General features: G+C 40.6%; 1 long non-coding RNA gene across 1 annotated transcript in view; it reads right to left on the bottom strand.

The window, feature by feature from the left end:
- Positions 1–16693: 16693 nt before the first annotated feature.
- Positions 16694–22398, bottom strand: part of LOC117511624 — a 37290-nt gene continuing 31585 nt past the window's right edge. Inside the window, exon 2 of the long non-coding RNA XR_004561004.1 lies at positions 16694–16872. This is a non-coding gene — a long non-coding RNA (uncharacterized LOC117511624). The remainder of the gene's footprint in view (positions 16873–22398) is intronic.

Genomic DNA, 22398 nt, shown 5'->3' with positions numbered 1-22398 from the left:
TGGTCTCAAATACATTTGTACAGTGTAATCTGGCTTTCCAAAAATTATGCCAAAATATCAAGCATTGAAACAGTCAGACCTTAGTGGAGAAAACTATAATGACTGTGTTGAGAATTATGATGATATTGAAAAGCCCATAATTCCAGTTTAAGCTTGAACTGTTGACGTGATGAGTTAACACACTCTTAGCCTATGAAGCTTTAGCTGAAAATGTAATAAGACAAGTGGTTAAAGTGGACAAATTTTCTACTGAAGTGTGTTTTGGACATGACAAACTTATGTAAATAAACGATAAACAGGGAGGATTATGTCAAGGATTTTATATAGTTCATGCTTATATTATCATTTATTTTATATAGTTCATGCTTATATTATCATTTATTTCCTTTTATGATTATGTGAGGAGGTTTTAAAAAGAAAGACTTGTTGTCTGCATTCTTCATGATTGAGCAAACTATTTTTCATTTTGCATAAGTGCCATATCCTGCTTTTGACGAGCCACAAGGCTCATGTCGCAGGAATGGAAGGTTTCAGCTGCCACCTTGCTTTGCTATCTCCCTCATGGAGACATGACTCATGTGTAACCGTTCCCTGACTGTCCTTGTTTGTTTTTTCTCATGTTGGTGAACTAAATAAAAAGCTGAGCCAGAGGAGGGGATTTTAGGAGAGCTTTGGAGCTGAGCACTTACAAGCTGCTACTGCCCGCTCCTACTCTCCTCCTCTGCGCAGAGCATAAAAGATATTTGCCTCTCTCTGACTGGTTTCTTTACAGTGTCTGTGCCTCTCATTTCTTTAAAACAGGGTGCAGACCCAACATCTGGTTTGTAGCAAAGTCTCGCCCACAACACTGTGGGCGAGACAACACAAAAAGAAAAAATAATATAGCACCTTCAACTGCACCACAGACTAAAACAGTTAAATGTGGTCTATTAAACATTAGGTCTCTCTCTTCTAAGTCCCTGTTGGTAAATGATATAATAATTGATCAACATATTGATTTATTCTGCCTTACAGAAACCTGGTTACAGCAGGATGAATATGTTAGTTTAAATGAGTCAACACCCCCGAGTCACACTAACTGTCAGAATGCTCGTAGCACGGGCCGGGGTGGAGGATTAGCAGCAATCTTCCATTCCAGCTTATTAATTAATCCAAAACCCAGACAGAGCTTTAATTCATTTGAAAGCTTGTCTCTTAGTCTTGTCCATCCAAATTGGAAGTCCCAAAAACCAGTTTTATTTGTTATTATCTATCGTCCACCTGGTCGTTACTGTGAGTTTCTCTGTGAATTTTCAGACCTTTTGTCTGACTTAGTGCTTAGCTCAGATAAGATAATTATAGTGGGCGATTTTAACATCCACACAGATGCTGAGAATGACAGCCTCAACACTGCATTTAATCTATTATTAGACTCTATTGGCTTTGCTCAAAAAGTAAATGAGTCCACCCACCACTTTAATCATATCTTAGATCTTGTTCTGACTTATGGTATGGAAATAGAAGACTTAACAGTATTCCCTGATAACTCCCTTCTGTCTGATCATTTCTTAATAACATTTACATTTACTCTGATGGACTACCCAGCAGTGGGGAATAAGTTTCATTACACTAGAAGTCTTTCAGAAAGCGCTGTAACTAGGTTTAAGGATATGATTCCTTCTTTATGTTCTCTAATGCCATATACCAACACAGTGCAGAGTAGCTACCTAAACTCTGTAAGGGAGATAGAGTATCTCGTCAATAGTTTTACATCCTCATTGAAGACAACTTTGGATGCTGTAGCTCCTCTGAAAAAGAGAGCTTTAAATCAGAAGTGTCTGACTCCGTGGTATAACTCACAAACTCGTAGCTTAAAGCAGATAACCCGTAAGTTGGAGAGGAAATGGCGTCTCACTAATTTAGAAGATCTTCACTTAGCCTGGAAAAAGAGTCTGTTGCTCTATAAAAAAGCCCTTCGTAAAGCTAGGACATCTTTCTACTCATCACTAATTGAAGAAAATAAGAACAACCCCAGGTTTCTTTTCAGCACTGTAGCCAGGCTGACAAAGAGTCAGAGCTCTATTGAGCTGAGTATTCCATTAACTTTAACTAGTAATGACTTCATGACTTTCTTTGCTAACAAAATTTTAACTATTAGAGAAAAAATTACTCATAACCATCCCAAAGACGTATCGTTATCTTTGGCTGCTTTCAGTGATGCCGGTATTTGGTTAGACTCTTTCTCTCCGATTGTTCTGTCTGAGTTATTCTCATTAGTTACTTCATCCAAACCATCAACATGTTTATTAGACCCCATTCCTACCAGGCTGCTCAAGGAAGCCCTACCATTATTTAATGCTTCGATCTTAAATATGATCAATCTATCTTTGTTAGTTGGCTATGTACCACAGGCTTTTAAGGTGGCAGTAATTAAACCATTACTTAAAAAGCCATCACTTGACCCAGCTATCTTAGCTAATTATAGGCCAATCTCCAACCTTCCTTTTCTCTCAAAAATTCTTGAAAGGGTAGTTGTAAAACAGCTAACTGATCATCTGCAGAGGAATGGTCTATTTGAAGAGTTTCAGTCAGGTTTTAGAATTCATCATAGTACAGAAACAGCATTAGTGAAGGTTACAAATGATCTTCTTATGGCCTCGGACAGTGGACTCATCTCTGTGCTTGTTCTGTTAGATCTCAGTGCTGCTTTTGATACTGTTGACCATAAAATTTTATTACAGAGATTAGAGCATGCCATAGGTATTAAAGGCACTGCGCTGCGGTGGTTTGAATCATATTTGTCTAATAGATTACAATTTGTTCATGTAAATGGGGAATCTTCTTCACAGACTAAAGTTAATTATGGAGTTCCACAAGGTTCTGTGCTAGGACCAATTTTATTCACTTTATACATGCTTCCCTTAGGCAGTATTATTAGACGGTATTGCTTAAATTTTCATTGTTACGCAGATGATACCCAGCTTTATCTATCCATGAAGCCAGAGGACACACACCAATTAGCTAAACTGCAGGATTGTCTTACAGACATAAAGACATGGATGACCTCTAATTTCCTGCTTTTAAACTCAGATAAAACTGAAGTTATTGTACTTGGCCCCACAAATCTTAGAAACATGGTGTCTAACCAGATCCTTACTCTGGATGGCATTACCCTGACCTCTAGTAATACTGTGAGAAATCTTGGAGTCATTTTTGATCAGGATATGTCATTCAAAGTGCATATTAAACAAATATGTAGGACTGCTTTTTTGCATTTACGCAATATCTCTAAAATCAGAAAGGTCTTGTCTCAGAGTGATGCTGAAAAACTAATTCATGCATTTATTTCCTCTAGGCTGGACTATTGTAATTCATTATTATCAGGTTGTCCTAAAAGTTCCCTAAAAAGCCTTCAGTTAATTCAAAATGCTGCAGCTAGAGTACTGACGGGGACTAGAAGGAGAGAGCATATCTCACCCATATTGGCCTCTCTTCATTGGCTTCCTGTTAATTCTAGAATAGAATTTAAAATTCTTCTTCTTACTTATAAGGTTTTGAATAATCAGGTCCCATCTTATCTTAGGGACCTCGTAGTACCATATTACCCCAATAGAGCGCTTCGCTCTCAGACTGCAGGCTTACTTGTAGTTCCTAGGGTTTGTAAGAGTAGAATGGGAGGCAGAGCCTTCAGCTTTCAGGCTCCTCTCCTGTGGAACCAGCTCCCAATTCAGATCAGGGAGACAGACACCCTCTCTACTTTTAAGATTAGGCTTAAAACTTTCCTTTTTGCTAAAGCTTATAGTTAGGGCTGGATCAGGTGACCCTGAACCATCCCTTAGTTATGCTGCTATAGACGTAGACTGCTGGGGGGTTCCCATGATGCACTGTTTCTTTTTCTTTTTGCTCTGTATGCACCACTCTGCATTTAATCATTAGTGATCGATCTCTGCTCCCCTCCACAGCATGTCTTTTTCCTGGTTCTCTCCCTCAGCCCCAACCAGTCCCAGCAGAAGACTGCCCCTCCCTGAGCCTGGTTCTGCTGGAGGTTTCTTCCTGTTAAAAGGGAGTTTTTCCTTCCCACTGTAGCCAAGTGCTTGCTCACAGGGGGTCGTTTTGACCGTTGGGGTTTTACATAATTATTGTATGGCCTTGCCTTACAATATAAAGCGCCTTGGGGCAACTGTTTGTTGTGATTTGGCGCTATATAAAAAAATTGATTGATTGATTGAACACTGCTTGATTTGTTCGAGATGTTAAGCCTGTCAGTGCTGAAGGCATGTGTTGCATGAGAAGTTCAAGAACTTACAATTTAAAATTACAAAAGCACTTGACTTGAATTCTCAAAGATAAGTAAAGTATGGAAGCATTTGCAGACAGAGGCTGCTCATGAAGATGACGGCAGTGCTGGTTATGTTCTGTATATTTATTGCAATGCCACTTTGTAGGTCATGTAGTGGGGTGGGCATCATTTTGTCTCGGTTAGTATTCGTGGTTCAGGTCACGGTCAGGTTGAACTGAAGTATGGGGCAAGTTCAAGTCACTTGTGAATGGATGTGTGCATCACTGCTGCCCAGTAGGCTTACTATAAGTGGGCAGTGTTACATTTATTGGCCACAGATACTGTATATCCAATTATATGACAAATGGGTATCACACTGATACCGACACACTGGGCGTCCATTTGCTTCTGTGTGACAAATGGTTAAAAACTGTAACAGAATTAGAACATGGCAAGATAAGAGCCACTACTTTGGCATTTGAGGGTTAATGCCATTTGGAAGCACAACGACAGCTTACACAAAAACCACCACAGACAACTGCACCAGCAGTTCAAGAAAGGGAATGCACCACGAGTTAGATTGAAAACATAGCTGTACTGGGCCCAAAGGCAACTGTTCAGGAGCAAGACAAGACAGCCAATGGAGTTGGGGTGGGGTGTTACATTTAGGGCTACAGGCAACTGGGCTCAAATCCCCTTCCATCAGTCAAATCTTGAAGCATGAAGACAGAAAGAGAATGCCCATGCAATTGCCATTTGTGCATTGATTAGTATGGTTCACCAATCAGTCACTTTTTCATCTTTATTTTTTCATCTTTGTTGAATACAACTGCACAATAAAAACTCTAAACAGTGTCTGGCTGTCTGACATCAAGGAAACTGTTAACCTTCACATGACCACATATTAATATGTGCCAATGTTGCATAATTTGAAAAAATGTTTCCTACCATGATTTTGTTAATCCACCTCCCCTACACTATTTCATAGTTTTTTCAAGAATTGGCCAATTAACAAGGATAAATAAAGCTGTGTGGAGTCATTTATGAAACCAGGAAGATATGTGTGCTTTTTAACATTATAGGCTTTGATTTTATTGTAATATTTTACAGTGAATCATGGCAAACAGATCTATAATAGCAAGATTAACTCTTGCAGAAGCCTTGAGACAGATATGTAATGCCCAAAGTGTGGTGATCAGGATCTGATAGAGGTAGAGGTCAGGCAAGGACTGGTGGTTGAGCTAGAGCCTGTGGACAAGCCTCTGGAAGGACCCAAGGACAAGAACTTCTCCAAGTAGGCTACCAAATGATCATTCTGTAGGAAACAATGGACTTCCAGATTAAGACAGGACATACAGGCCACACCAGACAACATGGGAAAGAAATCCTCCTCCTTTTGGCGTCTCATGCAAGATATCATCTGAAGTCCATGTGGCATAACCCTTGAAGCATGATATGACATCATCCAGTCAGTCTTTTTTTTTTTTTTTTTACATAAAAATGGCTAAAAACCATAATTACTTAATTACATTAGAACATTTTAAAATGTCTCTCACTATGTACACCGTGGACAGGCCATCAGTCTATCGCAGAGCCACAGAGAAACACAACCAAACTTTCACTCACATATATGATCAATTTTAAAGTTTCCAGTTCACCTAAGCTGCATGTCTTTGGAAGTGGGAGGAAGTCAGAGCACCTGGAGGGAACCCATGCAAACATGGGAAGAACATGCAAACCAGAAAGAAAGATCAAGATGGGAAGCAATCCCATAACTTTCTTGCTGTGAGGCAACAATGCTAACCACGATGCCACAGTGCCACTCATAGTTGATAGCTTATTGTGCACAAACTGACCTCCCAACTGCGGGCAGATTAGATATTATAAGTACACTCAACAAAAATATAAACGCAACACTTTTGGTTTTGCTCCCATTTTGTATGAAATGAACTCAAAGATCTAAAACTTTTTCCATATACACAATATCACCATTTCCCTCAAATATTGTTCACAAACCAGTCTAAATCTGTGATAGTGAGCACTTCTCCTTTTCTGAGATAATCCATCCGACCTCACAGGTGTGCCATATCAAGATGCTGATTAGACACCATGATTAGTGCACAGGTGTGCCTTAGACTGCCCACAATAAAAGGCCACTCTGAAAGGTGCAGTTTTATCACACAGCACAATGCCACAGATGTTGCAAGGTTTGAGGGAGCGGGCAATTGGCATGCTGACAGCAGGAATGTCAACCAGAGCTGTTGCTCGTGTATTGAATGTTGATTTCTCTACCATAAGCCTTCTCCAAAGGCGTTTCAGAGAATTTGGCAGTACATCCAACCAGCCTCACAACCGCAGACCACGTGTAACCACACCAGCCCAGGACCTCCACATCCAGCATGTTCACCTCCAAGATCGTCTGAGACCAGCCACTCGGACAGCTGCTGAAACAATCGGTTTGCATAACCAAAGAATTTCTGCACAAACTGTCAGAAACCGTCTCAGGGAAGCTCATCTGCATGCTCGTCGTCCTCACTGGGGTCTCGACCTGACTCCAGTTCTTCGTCGTAACTGACTTGAGTGGGCAAATGCTCACATTCGCTGGCGTTTGGCACGTTGGAGAGGTGTTCTCTTCACGGATGAATCCCGGTTCACACTGTCCAGGGCAGATGGCAGACAGCATGTGTGGCGTCGTGTGGGTGAGCGGTTTTCTGATGTCAATGTAGTGGATCGAGTGGCCCATGGTGGCGGTGGGGTTATGGTATGGGCAGGCGTCTGTTATAGACGAAGAACACAGGTGCATTTTATTGATGGCATTTTGAATGCACAGAGATACCGTGACGAGATCCTGAGGCCCATTGTTGTGCCATACAGCCAAGAACATCGCCTCATGTTGCAGCAGGATAATGCACGGCCCCATGTTGCAAGAATCTGTACACAATTCTTGGAAGCTGAAAATGTCCCAGTTCTTGCATGGCCGGCATACTCACCGGACATGTCACCCATTGAGCATGTTTGGGATGCTCTGGACCGGCATATACGACAGCGCGTACCAGTTCCTGCCAATATCCAGCAACTTCGCACAGCCATTGAAGAGGAGTGGACCAACATTCCACAGGCCACAATTGACAACCTGATCAACTCTATGTGAAGGAGATGTGTTGCACTGCATGAGGCAAATGGTGGTCACACCAGATACTGACTGGTATCTCCCCCCAGTACAACAAAACTGCACCTTTCAGAGTGGCCTTTTATTGTGGACACTCTAAGGCACACCTGTGCACTAATCATGGTGTCTAATCAGCATCTTGATATGGCACACCTGTGAGGTGGGATGGATTATCTCAGCAAAGGAGAAGTGCTCACTATCACAGATTTAGACTGGTTTGTGAACAATATTTGAGGGAAATGGTGATATTGTGTATGTGGAAAAAGTTTTAGATCTTTGAGTTCATCTCATACAAAATGGGAGCAAAACCAAAAGTGTTGCATTTATATTTTTGTTGAGTGTACATAGCAATAGCAATAAGCAATAGAGCCTTAAAAAAATTCTAGTATAAAATATAATGGTTTCGTAAATTACACCATTCTGTCATTGCAGTAGCTTAAATAACTTGGCCTCTGGAAGTTTAAATATTGTGGCCAAAAAAAATGAGCTGAAGGATATGTCAGTCATCAGTGGAGAGTATGAGTTAGTATGCTTCAATAAAACTAATTTTTGAAGATAAAACAGCCTGAAGATCCATCTATGCTAAAATAAAGGAAACATGACTTAAATATGTACATCAATTGCACATGATCAGAATGTGTCCAAATAACATCCTTTTTTCTACATTTCAAATTGAGAAACACAGGAAACATACAGATTATAAATTGAATTTCCATAGTGGATCAATGAAGGCCTAGATTAACAACAAATACCAACTGTTATCCACCAGGGTGCCCACAGCATGTGTGAGGCCGCGGGAGAGGAGGAAAGTTAGAAGTGTGGAAGTGAGAGATGGGAATTTGAATGTTGGCAACATGACTTATACATGGAATGGGCAAGCTACTTGATGGAAAGGAGAAATGTAGATATAATTTCTTTGTTAAATGAATCATATTAAAGTTAGACATTAATTGAAAAATTGTTCTTTGCACTGCTTTCATGTTTTCTGATTTCTGATTACCTGACTTCCATTCACATGTGTGTCAAGCTCAAATGCTAACGTGCTAAGAAGATCTGTTTGGAGGAGTGCCATTCACCACAAGTTTTCTCAGTAACTGCGGTTTTGAATGACAATAGTGTTGTGGATGAAATTCAAAGCTGATGAGAATTTCTAATACTACATCATTAACATTTACCTTTCTCCACCTGAACAAACACTTTTGTAATCATCCGCAACATCTCTGGTAAAATTTTGCAATTGCTCCAACAGAACAAAAATCTATATCAAATTAGTTGGCATAAAAATGAATTTGCTTAACTATCAATCTATACACTAAACTTTACAATGGACATAAAGTTGTTCTTTTTGTTCTGGTCTGGGGCATAAATACATAAAGAAGGCAGATGGGAGTTGAAGGTTTTGTCTAGAGGATTGACTACTGGCTTGGCTGAGACTCTCCAGGGAGCTGGTTAAGGGGGCTGTGGGTGAAGGGAACGGCTGGCACGCACGCACACACACACACACACACACACACACACACACACACACACACACACACACACACACACACACACACACACACACACACACAAAACTCTGGTGTGGCCCAGAGCTCCTTCACAAGAACAAAAACCACACCCTCTGGGTTTATTATAGTATGTCTCTCTCTCCCTTATATAAGAAGATCTGATTTTTTAAAAGGATTACACGTAGGTTAAGTATGACCTTATTGTTGAATTCGATCTTTTGCCTCAAACATTATGAATGGCGATGACAGAGCAGCTTTTCATTGCTGGTTTTACTGATTAACACTTTGCATTGAGGGGATGAGTTAATCAGTGAAATCAACAGCTAATGTGATCGAAATAAAATCAAGCGCATTGCTAACACTTAATATAATGATTTTGAGACCAATGGAGCATAAGATGTTTACTGTATTTTTGGCACCCAAACATTGATTAGTCCTGTTGATACAATTAAATACAATCTGTGATTGTTGCTATAAAAATCAAAATAGACACATTTGATCTCAACAATATTTTTGATTAAATGTTACGCTGATCTGTGCTAGTCATATGAAATCAATGCAATAAATTCTCTGCATTGTCTGTATGACAGCTAACTGTATATATAGATACTTTAATGAATAACGAATGAAAACAAAAGTGTGTGCGGTGTGTGTGTGTGTGTGTGTGTGTAGCAGAAAAAGAAACAAACAAACAAATGACAATATGACAACTTAGCAATCATACCCAACGAAGTGGTAAAATTACAGTTTTTATTGATTGCTTTAACCTGTTTGAAGAAACTGGTAACCTCTCAGTCCTCATCATCACTCTCTCAGCAGAGCAAAAAACACCTCTTGCAAATGAGTTAACCCACTGTCATTGGAATGACACAATTCCCCCACCCTTTTGCAAATCAGTTAACGCAGATGTCATTCAAGCAGTCCAAACTCCATTGCTTTAGCTGTGGTAACCAAACAGAAACCATATATTCCCATCTCTTAGAAACCTCTTGACCGGCATGAAATCACTGGAGCACCTGTTTGACACTGCTTCACACAACTTTTCAATCTGCAATCAGTCTGCAGGTTCAAAAGGTGCCACGTTGTGTGTTGTAACTTGCAAGCATGGATGGTCTAAGGCACATGAGAGTGAGAGGTAGAGGGCTCGGGGGAAGACGAGTCCGAGGAAGAGGAGTCCGTGTGCGAGGTGGGGGTGTAGCTGGAAGGGCTCAAGTCACAGATGAAATTTGGGCAACTGTGATTGATCATGTGGTAAATCATGGTCTTTCACATAGAGAGGCTGGACAAGGAGTCCAACCTGTTCTCAATAGAAACACGGTTGCATCCATTGTCAGAGTTTTTCGACTGGAGAACAGGTAATGTTGCTCATACAGTATATACAGATATATCTGTAGTGATATACAGTATGTCATGTAATTTTATTCCACATGTCATGTATTCTTTATACAACCCCTGGCAAAAATTATGGAATCACCGGCCTCAGAGGATGTTCATTCAGTTGTTTAATTTTGTAGAAAAAAAGCAGATCACAGACATGACACAAAACTAAAGTCATTTCAAATGGCAACTTTCTGGCTTTAAGAAACACTATAAGAAATTAGGAAAAAAAGATTGTGGCAGTCAGTAATGGTTACTTTTTTTAGACCAAGCAGAGGAAAAAAATATGGAATCACTCAATTCTGAGGAAAAAATTATGGAATCACCCTGTAAATTTTCATCCCCCAAATTAACACCTGCATCATATCAGATCTGCTCATTGACATTGACCCTATGCCATGACATTGACCCTATGTGTCTTTTTGCAAGGAATGTTTTTGCAGTTTTTGCTCTATGGCAAGATGCATTATCACCTTGAAAAATGATTTCATCATCCCCAAACATCCTTTCAATTGTCCAAAATATCAACATAAACTTGTGCATTTATTGATGATGTAATGACAGCCATCTCCCCAGTGTCTTTACCTGACATGCAGCCCCATATCATCAATGACTGTGGAAATTTACATGTTCTCTTCAGGCAGTCATCTTTATAAATCTCATTGGAAAGGCACCAAACAAAAGTTCCAGCATCATCACCTTGCCCAATGCAGATTTGAGATTCATCACTGAATATGACTTTCATCCAGTCATCCACAGTCCACAATTGCTTTTCCTTAGCCCATTGTAACCTTGTTTTTTTCTGTTTAGGTGTTAATGATGCCTTTTGTTTAGCTTTTCTGTATGTAAATCCCATTTCCTTTAGGCGGTTTCTTACAGTTCGGTCACAGACGGTGACTCCAGTTTCCTCCCATTCGTTCCTCATTTGTTTTGGTGTACATTTTTCGATTTTTGAAACATATTGCTTTAAGTTTTCTGTCTTGACGCTTTGATGTCTTCCTTGGTCTACCAGTATGTTTGCCTTTAACAACCTTCCAATGTTGTTTGTATTTGGTCCAGAGTTTAGACACAGCTTACTGTGAACAACCAACATCTTTTGCAACATTGCGTGATGATTTACTCTCTTTTAAGAGTTTGATAATCCTCTCCTTTGTTTCAATTGACATCTCTCGTGTTGGAGCCATGATTCATGTCAGTCCACTTGGTGCAACAGCTCTCCAAGGTGTGTTCACTCCTTTTTAGATGCAGACTAACGAGCAGATCTGATATGATGCAGGTGTTAGTTTTGGGGATGAAAATTTACAGGGTGATTCCATAATTTTTTCCTCAGAATTGAGTGATTCCATATTTTTTTCCTCTGCTTGGTCTAAAAAGTAACTGTTACTGACTGCCACAATCTTTTTTTCTTGATTTCTTATAGTGTTTCTTAAAGCCAGAAAGTTGCCATTTGAAATGACTTTAGTTTTGTGTCATGTCTGTGATCTGCTTATTTTTCTACAAAATTAAACAACTGAATGAACATCCTCCGAGGCCGGTGATTCCATAATTTTTGCCAGGGGTTGTAGAATCGAAAGGCTACCCGTCGGTGGTGGTAGACGCAGACTTTTGAATGCTGAGCAGGAGGCAGCCATTGTGAACATGGTTCTGGCAAATAATGCCATTAGGCTGCGTGAAATCAGGGCAGCAGTGATTGCAGATCAGGGGGTATTTCGAAATGTAAATACTGTGAGTGAGACAACAATTGCCCGTGTCCTCAGTAGGAACAACATGGCTATGAAACAGCTCTACAGAGTTTCCTTCCAGAGGAACTCTGATGCTGTGAAGGAGGCCAGATGCCAATATGTGGAGGTAAGGACACATTACAGTACTATACTGTTGTGCCTTGGCATATCATGCAGTTACTGTAAACTGGAGTTACCTTTACTGTATGTAATTGTAATTTTGCTTTTTCTTTTCTTCAGCGTATCATGGAGCTTGAAGCTGAGGGGGCACATCATATATTCATCTATGTCGATGAAGCTGGCTTCAACCTCTGTAAAGTGAGGTGCCGTGGGAGGAACCTCATTGGGCATAGGGCCACTATTATAGTTCCAGGGCAGAGGGGCGCCAACATTACTATGTGTGCTGCTATTTCTAATGATGGCGTCCTCAGCCTTATTCCAGCTGTTGGCCCCTACGATAGTGAGTGCCTCATTGCATTCTTGGACACCCTGCATGACAGGCTCATCCCGCCTCAGAAAAGAGGGCTGTTGAGGCCTGGCATGCCACTGTTTGTAATCATCTGGGACAATGTGGCATTCCACCACTCTCGTGTGGTGAATGAGTGGTTTGTGGGGCACCCGAGGATGATGATGCAATTCCTTCCTCCATACTCTCCATTTTTAAATCCTATAGAGGAATTCTTCAGTGCATGGAGATGGAAGGTATACGACCACCGCCCCTATGAACAGATGCCCTTGCTCGATGCAATGACCGCTGCTGCCCAAGACATAGATGCAGAGGCATGCCAAGGATGGATAAGGCATGCTAGAAGATTCTTCCCTAGGTGCATCGCAAGGGAAAATATTGAGTGTGATGTAGATGAGGCCATGTGGCCTATTCATCAAGAGAGAATAGACTAGTAGAGATTTTTTTTCTTTATTGTACAGAATTATTATTTTATTTTCCTAATGTCTTACACAGTGACGGATTTTATTTTTTCTTTCATATTCTATATGTGGTTTCTGTTGGGATATTTCATTTGTTAGCCACGGTCTAAATAAGAAAAACAAGAATGAATACTGCAATCAATAAAATTTTCATCACAGCATATCTGGATCACTTTTTTTGCAAGAAGGCAAATTTGACTACAAATGGCACTGACATGTAAGCTGCTCCGCCGCTGTGGGCCGTCTTTAAAAAGGTTTTAACAGTCCATAATCCACGTGAGGCCGACAGAATCTTCACCGAAATCCAACTGAATCTATCGAATGGTTTCCAACTGCCTGTCTCTAACAGTTTCTGAAAAAAATTTCATGGAGCAAAGCGGCAGTCTCTCAGCAAGTTCTCAGACAAAAGAAATCCGACAGGAGGGGTGGACCAGTGCTCACTCAAAGCCTGCCCACAGGCGAATGACACAACGACAGGCATGAAAAAACTCACGCATGCGCACGAAGGTTCAAGCTTGGCTGATGCAAGCGCACATGATTCAAATCCATATAGTTTTTGAAAAAAATTAAAAGGTCCGTTACTTTTTGGACAGACCTCGTAGATGAAGTGTTGATTGTCTGAGGACAAAGACAGGTAGCATGAACCCAGATCTACAGCCAACTCCTTTAACCCATCCCTATACAAAAACAAGAAATTTTAATGTATTCTGTGTCAAGTGTGTATACTTGAAAGGACACATATATACAGGTAAGTTGGATTTACTGGTATTTTTGTGTGTTTGTTTTTTGCTGTACTGTTTGTTGTTTCCTTATTTACATACACCTTTTATGAAAAGGTTTGTCAAGATTTCACTATCATTGTTGTTCAGCACTTTTTAACAAAACTAACTTGCTAGGTAAGAAATTATGGTTACTGGTTTTTAGTTTCAAATCTGTTTTTGTTGCTCTTCTTTTTTCAGTTTCTTGTTTGTTAAGAAATTCTTGTAAAATTTCTGAGTCTGTTCTGCTTGAGGTTTCATCCTCATTATCATCAGAGGGAGTTTTCTCTTATCACTGTTGCCGGTGTGCTTGCTGGGGGGGGTTGGCAAGGTTCAACCTTACTCGTGTGAAGAGCCTTGAGGCAACACTGTTGTGACTTTGGGCTGTATAAATAAAATAAAAGAAATGGAATTCAATTATTCTTGTTATTATTCTTATTATTATTATTATTATTATTATTATTACCATTGTTATATAGAACTGCATATTTGTACAACCCCAGTTCCAATGAAGTTAGGACGTTGTGTAAAATGTAAATAAAAACAGAATACAATGATTTGCAAATCCTCTTCAACCTATATTTATTTGAATAACCACAAAGACAAAATATTTAATGTTTAAACTGATAAACTTTATTGTTTTTGTGCAAAGATTTGCTCATTTTGAAATGGATGCCTGCAACACGTTACAAAAAAGTTGGGACAGTGGTATGTTTACCACTGTGTTACATCACCTTTCCTTCTAACAACACTCAATAAATGTTTGGGAACTGAGGACACTAATTGTTGAAGCTTTGTAGGTGGAATTCTTTCCCATTCCTGCTTGATGTACTACTTCAGTTGTTCAGCAGCCCGGGGTCTCCGTTGATGTATTTTGCACTTCATAATGCGCCACACATTTTCAACAGGTGACAGGTCTGGACTGCAGGCAGGCCAGTCTATTACCAGCACTCTTTTACTACAAAGCCATGCTGTTGTAACACGTGCAAAATGTGGCTTGGCATTGACTTGCTAAAATAAGCAGGGATGTCCCTGATGCTTGCAAGACAACACATGTGACATGTGACATGACGTCACATGTTGCTTGCATGAGTTGCTCCAAAACCTGGATGTACCTTTTAGCATTGATGGTGCCATCATAGATGTGTAAGTTGTGGACACTAACACACCCTCATACGCATACCATCACAGATGCTGGCGTTTGAACTCTGCGCTGGTAACAATCTGGATGGTCTTTTTCCTCTTTTGTCTGGAGGACACGACGTCCATGATTTCCAAAAACAGTTTGAAACGTGGACTCATCAGACCACAGCACACTTTTTCACTTTGCATCTGTCTATTTCAAATGAGCTCGGGCCCAGAGAAGGTGGCGGCGTTTCTGGATGTTGTTGATGTATGCCTTTCCCTTTGCATGGTAGAGTTTTAACTTGTACTTGTAGATGTAGCGACGACTGTTAACTGACAGTGGTTTTCTGAAGTGTTTCTGAGCCCACGCGGTAAGATCCTTTACACAATGATGTTGGTTTTTAATGCAGTGCCGCCTGAGGGATCGAAGGTCATGGGCACCAATGGTGGTTTTTGGCCTTGCCACTTACGTGTAGAAGGTTCTCCAGATTCTCTGAAACTTCTGATTATATTATGGACTGTAGATGATGGAATCCCTAAATTCTTTGCAAATGAACGTTGAGAAACAATGTTCTTAAAATGTTGGACTATTTTTTCATGCAGTTGTTCACAAAGTGGTGATCCTCCCCCCATTTTTGCTTGTGAATGGCTGAGCCTTTTGGGGATGCTCCGTTTATACCCAATCATGACACTCACCTGTTTCCAATTAACTTGTTCACCTGTGGAATGCTACAAACAGGTTTTCTTTGAGCATTCATCAACTTTCCCATACCACTGTCCCAGCTTTTTTGAAACGTGTTGCAGGCATACCTTTCAAAATGAGAACATATTTGCGAAACGATAAAGTTTACTAGTTTGAACATTAAATATTTTGTCTTTGTGGTGTATTCAATTGAATATAGGTTGAAGAGGATTTGCAAATCATTGTATTCTGTTTTTATTTACATTTCACACAATGTCCCAACGTCACTGGAATTGGGGTTGTATTTGTAATTCACCTCATTTCTACTGACGTGTTTGTAACAAAGAAAGTTTTTTTTTTTTTTTTTTTACTGTTTTTCGGGGATAAACTTTACCATTAGGCAATGTTGGACAGCAACTTGGTGTCTTCCATAATTTGATTAAGTCTGCTTTGCAATAAAATACTTGTCACATTCCAGCATTTTTCTGTGAATACACTGTGTTCAACATAGTGAAACAATAGAGAAAATTCCCATGTAAGAATAAAGCTACTACTCATCACTGCACTGTCAATCTGACAGGAAACCAAACATACATATTAATGAGGTCGTAATCCACTCTGCAAACACAAATCATATCTGAAACAGAGTCAACTGCATGTAGGAAACACTTCAATCATGCTTGTAAACTGACAAATGTGCTGGCATGAGGCTCCAATCAAAGTATAGAGGGAGAACGAGAGAGAGACATTGAGTTTTCTTATTTTCCCAGGACAGTCTGTGGTGCTTGGACAAATGTTCATCCACTCCCTGACTCCAGCTGAAAAACGGGTTGAACACATGCTGAAGACTAAACAGCCACCAGCTGCTGTCCAAACCAACGCCCAAAATACCTCAGTCACAGAAATTACTCTCACTCCTTTAATATTTTCATCATTGCATAGCACACAGTTAACACAATGTCTCTATGACAAACCAGTTAAAAATAGATTTCTCATCCTACAACAGTATGTAGCACGTGAGCTGTACAAGTCAGCCGGCTGAGGAAGGGTCAGTGGCATCTCATTGCAAAACCAAACAAAATGCTCCATCTGAGCCAATTGTGTGACATTTGACATCTATAAATCAGAATCTTAGCAGCGTGCGTGCACAGCAGTCTTACTTTTTTGATTCATAGAGAGGATCTGCTGTTGGAAGCGGAGCTTTTCAGAGACCAGCTGCGGCTGAAGTGGCCTTCAACTCCTTTCTCTGTTTGTCTAAGAGGTTTGAAGACTGGAGGCTAAACTCTTGTAACCACTTCCTGTATGTCAGCGAATCGCAAGTATGACATCAGTGGGATCTCAGAGACTCTGCAGACAAAAAAAAGGCAGAATATGTGTTGTCATTTTTTTTAGGAAAGTTTAAATTAAAATATCACAATTGTGTCACATCAGGATGAACACTGCTCTCCCTGAATACCCACACGCACGTCGGCTCGACCCCCCACAGTATCGTGTAGTCAAGTGTGGGTAATGTGATAGTGTGTGTCTGGAACAGACCCTTAGCAAGCAGATGGCCAGCTATTCAAAAATGTCTCAGTGCTGGGACAAAGCCACAGAAAATGAGAGAATGAAGTTCAAGGACGGGTTATCCACTTTTAAGTTTTTTTTTTTTTTTTTTTTTTTAATAGAGAGCATAAAAAATTGGAATCACAACATTTAAACCATCGAATATGTCTGAGAAGAAAGCGTGTCTGCAGCGAAGGCTGCTAAGAGGGGTGAAGTGCTTGTTGTGGAGTTTTTCCACACGATTTGTGATTAAATCAGTCAGTTTGTTGTATGTAGGGCTGGGTGATATATCGATTTTATCGATTAATTCAATTTTATTGTTGCGGACGATTTAAAAAATAAAATAAAATTTGAGTTTTTTTCTCCTCTTACAGCGGCGCACCTTTTCATCCCCAGGACCTTCCGTAGCTTCCCCCTCTGCGTCCCATTTCCTTCACACAATAACAAACATGGCTACCACTAAAGCCCCGTTTACACATAGACGGTAAATTCTCCCGGAAGCATCCCGGCAGAGATTTTGCCCCCTCCTGGCCATTTTAGGGATCACATGCCGTAGTTAATGCCGGCGCACGGGGCGTGGTTTGGTTCCAGCTTCACCGGGAATCGTCGAAAAAATTATTCAACATGTCGAATAATTCTGGGAGCGCTCCCGGAGAAGTGGCCTGACGACGGAGACAACGCGAACAACGGCATTTGATACTTTTTAATCGCCGTGTCATCCCGCCCCTTGATGTAGTCCCGCAGTTTACACCTCCGTAATTGGCAGCCGGCGTTGTATCCCTAACCAACGGCGTGTAAAACGACGATAGAGCCCACATCGGCGTCCTCAAAGGCGTTTTAACCGGCAACAGAGGAAGACAAAACGGCGGAGCTAGCGGACAGTACGCTGTTCTAAAAGCTACCTCCCGGTTAACGGCGTTCCAAACGGCCAATAGGCGGCGGTCAGTATAAAAACGCTAGCACGCTGCATGCAGGTCTCTCACTTGTGGCCAGCTCCAGATATTTTTGCAGAGAAGCTCCAGTATACCTCCTAAAATAAAATTGGCAGCGGCAAGGACTTAGGACTGGTTCAGAAGCATAGGGTAGTCCTGTGGTGCAGACGAGCAACATGTTGAGGAGGGAAAAAAGGAGAAAAAAGAAAAGGCTGAGAGATGAGCTCCCTGTCACTCCCTCCCCCTGCACTGACAGATGCTTCAGCCTACTATACTCTGGGGGCGGTGCCTATAAGCAAAACTTCCTGGAGTAACGCAGGATTTGCCAAGATAAATCCAGCGGTACACAGGGCATTATCGGCGGCAGCAGAACACCGCCGTTCTCACGCGCGTCTTAACCTGCGATTGTAAAGGATAGAACTGAGTATTAACCCCCGTTGCCTGACGTGTGCCAGATGCTATGGCGTCAAAACTTTATTCAGCGGATTTAGCGGCGTTTTATCCGCATATTTGCGGCTAGTACAGCACTCAAAACGCCGGCGAAATGCTCCGCCCCTTTCCACCGCAAAAACAGCCAGAACTACCGCGAACTTCGGTCTACGTACCCGCGGACAAAACCATCTATGTGTAACCTGGGCTTAAGGAAGAGCGACTTTCATCAGTGGTTTGGGATTGCTGTGACACTCATGGCTGCAAAGTTTGTCTAAAGCCCATTGCAACAAAACACAGCAGCACAACAAACTTATTCCAGCATCTAAAACAGAGGCATCCAGCTGCGTGGGAGCAATGCCACACTTTATGAGGGGAACAAGAGCGCAACCTCTCGCTAAAAACCAGCTTACTCTGGTGGAATCATTTACCCAAGTGTATTTTTTAAATCAAAAGAACAGTTGGAGCTTCAATTGCAGGAGGTAAATAGGGGTTAGTTTTGTTAAGTTTTTGATGAAATAAAAGCAAAACTTGTTTTGAGTTATCTCTGTCATTTGTACTAAATGTTTTCTTTAAAAAGTAGGGGAAAAAAATCTGAAAAAAAAAATCAAAAGTCAAATTTTTTTCTGAAAAAATCGGAGATTTTATTTCTAGGCCAAATTCCCCAGGTCTATGTACGTAGATGAAAGGTATTCCACATCTTGTTTTATCAGTTACACAAAGAATGTACAATTTTACCACAAAAAACTACAACTGCACCCTAAAGTGAAGAGTTCTTGCTCTTCAGATGCATCTCTGCAGACACAATCAGACACAAAACAGAGACTGAGTGAATATTACTCTGTTCTAATTAAAGCACGACTGTCTCTAAAAACAGAGTCAATAAGAGAAATACTCGGCCCACAAAGGGAAAGGCTGAAGCTCTTTTCTCGGTGTGACCAACTTGATACCACAGAGAAGGAGTGTGCATCCATCCTGAAAACTATATGATCTGTATCCAGAAAAGTGGGCTATGGTAAATCCACAAACAATACTTTTTATTTGGGAGCAATTCCATTTGGTGTGATTTGATTCGGTACGATACAGTGCAATTTGATACAATTCTTTGTTGGAGACATTCATTTTCGATGATAAATTAGAATTAACCAAAAGTGGCATTGCTTAGCTTCAAATACATATTTCATGAAAAACCAGGGAGCTTCTTCTAGTTTTTACCACTGTACTGCAGCACACTGGCGCTGCCTCTACTTGCCTATTGGGCACCAATGGGGGCAGTGCCACATGCAGCCAAAGAAAGTGCAGCATAAAAAAGCCAACAGATGTTGTTAGCAAAGCATAACCTTCCTGTTCTGAACCTGTATGACAGCTGCATTCTTTTGGAGTGACGAGGCTGGACAGGATTAGGAATGCATATATCAGAGGGACAGCACAGGTAGGACAGCTTAGAGACAAAGTCAGAGAGGTGAAGTTGAGATGGTTTGGACATGTACAGCGGAGGGATCTAGGGTATATAGGGAGAAGGATGCTGAGGATGGAGCCACCAGGCAGGAGGAGAAGAGGAGGCCAAAGAGGAGGTTTATGGATGTGCTGAGGGAGGACATGCAGGTGGTTGGTGTGACAGAGGACGATACAGAGGACAGACTGAGATGGAAATGATTGATCTGCTGTGGCGACTCCTAACAGGAGCAGCCAAAAGAAAAAGAAGACTGCCTACCATCTTGAGACATGTTGATTTTGTTTTTGTTGCCAGAAAAATGTTGCCATTTCTGTGACTAATCTGAAAAAGCCTGGCCAACCTCTGAAATTTTACAAGTCTTTAAAGATGCAGAAGAACCAGCAAAGCAACTTTAACAATGTGCAAAATCAGAGGTATTTAATTATTCCCAAAGGTAGCAACTCCAATGTTTCAAATCCCAAAAATATAATCAGTGTCTATTGACAAGGTGACAAAAAGCACTACCAAGTGACAAATCCCCCCCCCCCCAAAAAAAACAGAGTGAAAAATCACAAAGAAACCAAACCGTGTTTTAAAAAAATATAGTATATACAAACACACTACTTCACTTTAAATGCACAATAAGTCAGTTTCAGACGATCAGCACGGACCCTTTCTCTTAAAAGGCTTTATTTTACTCAGCGTGAGGCTTTGTAAACTTGTACCATCACCTGCAACATTGATTAGCTCTAACATTAGTTATGCACATGCTCTATGGTCTTTTTCTCCATTTTTTTGTGGGAGCATTACAGCGCTACATACAGGCTTGGCAAATGTACTACAGCTTTAAACGAAGCCTTGACGCTAAGAATTTTCCTCAAACATTTTTTGTAATCGAATTATTTGACTTACTCGATTAATTGTTTCAGTCCTAGATGAAATAACAGACCCTAAGGACCCGGAAGACAAAACAGGGAAGCTAGGCTAGGCTGAGGCAACTGTATGCTGCAGAAGAACAGAAGATGAGACCAGGAATGCATGCTCATTCACACACTCACAGACACTCCAAGAACATGCACACTCAAGGACTGAAGTGACAGACTAACCACACACACAATCACACACACCGCATTGGTTCACAGCACTTCACATCTATACTCTCACGCAGGACTTCCACACACACACACACATATGTAGGACAAGGAATGAAGAGCCATGCAACCAACACCAACCCACACACACGCACATGCACACAGGACCCAGGCATGATGGGAGGAACAGGACTAGTAACCAGAGATGCAAAAGGACATGGGGACAGGGATCACATAAAAAGAACAAAACAACCAAACCGGACCAAACCCCAACAGTTTATAGTATATTTACATTGACTCGGGGATCCATGGATGGATGTAGTCCTATCTATTCTTTTAAAATAGATTATCGATTCATAAACTGTGTAAAGTGACCTTGGGTTCCTTGAAATGCACTATATAAATCCAAAGTATTATTATTACTATTATTATTATTTAATTGTTAGATCCATACTATATACTGCAGCAATCAGATTGCAGAGTCTTGTTGCTGTTGGTCAGTTTGTCAGAGATGATGCATAACATCACAACAGCTCTACTGTTATGACATCTACAGCATAGAAAGAGTAATTTCTGTGAAAAACTATTTAAGCACAGAAGTACTCAGGGACCACCACAAGCCCACACCAACATTTCAAAGTATAAGGTGTACAGTGAAAACATTACATGGACATTTAAACAAGGAATGTCTGTAATAACAAAATGTCTCAACTCATTTCTAAAAAATATCATTTTTCCTATACAGACTTTGAAAAAATGCACCCTCTTGAGCTTTTGCTTTATTTAATTTTTTTAATGGCATCACATTTTTTATGGAAATTTGGTTTCTTGATTGTTAAATTTCTGAAATTTTGTTCTTTAACCTGATGAAAACAAATCACTACAACATGGCATTAATAAAAATCAACAAGTCAAAGGATGGAAATATGAACATTTCCATGTCACTAAATATGTCTTGGACTTCATTTCCATCAACCATTAAGAAATTCAAACAGTATGTTACTGCATGGTAAACCTGTCTGGAGTAGGTAGTTCTCAAAACCTGAGTCACTGTGCAAGTACAAGACAAGTGAGGGGAGCCACCAAGAAACCTCGCCAACCCTCAAAGGAGTTATACGTTTCTGTGTCTGTAACTGTAGAAACTGGCCATAGTGCAACTTTTACGTTTTACAGCTTCATGTTGGAGTGCAACAGAAAATGTTTTAAAAAAACAACAAGATGTGAAATTTCAACTGCAGGTTGACAGAAGGCCCATGGGAGACACGAGCCAAGATCTGATCTTTTTTTTTCTCATATGAAAATTCTTCTCTGTTCCACTCCATGTTCAAGTTGTGACTGATTGTAGTTTTAGTTTTCTGTTCTGTTAAATATTTGGTAACACTTTACTTGAAGGTATCGTCATAATTATGACATAACACTGTCATAAGTGTTACATGATACA

Source organism: Thalassophryne amazonica, chromosome 6 (genome assembly GCF_902500255.1).
Source record: "Thalassophryne amazonica chromosome 6, fThaAma1.1, whole genome shotgun sequence".
NCBI classification, from domain to species: domain Eukaryota; kingdom Metazoa; phylum Chordata; class Actinopteri; order Batrachoidiformes; family Batrachoididae; genus Thalassophryne; species Thalassophryne amazonica.
The sequence above is the reverse complement of the archived record's forward strand: the minus strand, read 5'-3'. Positions and strand labels throughout refer to the sequence as shown.